This window comes from Octodon degus, unplaced genomic scaffold, assembly GCF_000260255.1.
Source record: "Octodon degus isolate 3935 unplaced genomic scaffold, OctDeg1.0 scaffold00375, whole genome shotgun sequence".
Taxonomy (NCBI): domain Eukaryota; kingdom Metazoa; phylum Chordata; class Mammalia; order Rodentia; family Octodontidae; genus Octodon; species Octodon degus.
Genome location: NW_004524951.1, coordinates 472,244 through 473,546, shown reverse-complemented (window position 1 = coordinate 473,546; position 1,303 = coordinate 472,244). Strand labels below are relative to the sequence as shown.

Genomic DNA, 1,303 nt, shown 5'->3' with positions numbered 1-1,303 from the left:
ACAGAGTCTCCCCATCTGTAGTTTTAATGTCAAATGAAATTATATTTAGTTAGGGTTGGGTAATGTTACAACTAAAAGCAATATTTAAAAATCAAGCCTGAATTCATAGCAAACATTTGAAAATATATAGGACAGATTTATTATTCATACTGAATACAATTATTTTATAGTACCAATGAAAAGAAAACAAAAATTAAAAGGGCATTCTATAAACAACCTTTACCATTTTAACCTCAAATTACTGATAATCCTTTTAAGATAGAGAATCTTATACAGAATATGAAGAACTGGTGCAAATTTAAAATTTATTAAATTTTCTTTCATCAAGTCATGTTTAATAGATAATATTTTCATTACATGAGTAATTTTCAGGCTTCAACTAGATAAAATACAGAAATTTAAATAATACTTAGATAAATTGGCTATATATTGGCCAGCTTTAAATGAATGTTGTTGTTTCAAAATAGAGATTGCTAATGTAACTGAAAAAGGGGATTCTCTGTTTTTTTTCTAAAGCATATCTTTCCTTTGGACCTCAATAGTGAAAAAAAAAAAAAAACATTTAAAACAAAATATAAATAAATGAAAAAAGCATTAAATTGTAATGTAAAAAATAAAGTGTTTTTCTCAAGTCAAGCTAATGGCATTCTCAGAGGGTTAAAAATTTTCATGTATAGCATTATAATTCTTTTCTTCATATGATCATCAAACACTCTGTAAAAAAGTGCTTGATTAGCATCCATGATGTAGAATTTCCTAATTTTCTAATGAACTGTATGAAGGCCAAGACATTCCCTGGATGGGCTGCTTTTATTTCATTATCAGAAGAAGGTGGAATGCTCAAGAAAGGTGAAAAAACTCAAGGACTTCTCCAAGAAAGGTGTTAAATTATTCTACCCAGGAGTGAGTGCTGAGGGGGCAGTCCTTAGTTGAGCTTGGCTCCAGGTGTCCTTGGCTGTAGTCTTATCTTTTGAGGATACTTGGCTTCATCCACATTACAGGACTCACTAGGGATCAATGACTCACAGAGGCTCACTCACTATGAGTCCTCTGCCCATCTCCAGACAAGGAGCCCAGGCCCTGGACAGACTCACAAGTAAACTCTGAAGGCCAATCAGTCAATTTTAGTGCTTCTCTGGGCTGCTTTGTAGTGGTCTCCATTAGTGAGGTGTGGTCGTTTTTATGATTTCTTATATTATGTTTGCCAGTATATTGATGGAGGTTTTTGTATCTGTTGTTTAAATATATGAAAAAAAAAAGATACGAGCTTTTATAGAGTTAACTTTCTTTGTTTTAGAATCAG

The 1,303-nt window shown here is 32.1% G+C and overlaps 1 long non-coding RNA gene across 2 annotated transcripts in view; it reads right to left on the bottom strand.

Annotated features, from left to right (window-relative positions):
* LOC111814610 overlaps positions 1-1,303 on the bottom strand; it is an 8,928-nt gene that overhangs the window by 2,066 nt on the left and 5,559 nt on the right. Inside the window, exon 3 of one of the 2 annotated variants that reach the window (XR_002819554.1) lies at positions 142-1,231. The exons of the other annotated variant lie outside the window; for it this stretch is intronic. This is a non-coding gene — a long non-coding RNA (uncharacterized LOC111814610). Of the gene's footprint in view, positions 1-141; positions 1,232-1,303 lie in introns of those variants that run through there. 2 annotated transcript variants of the gene reach the window in all.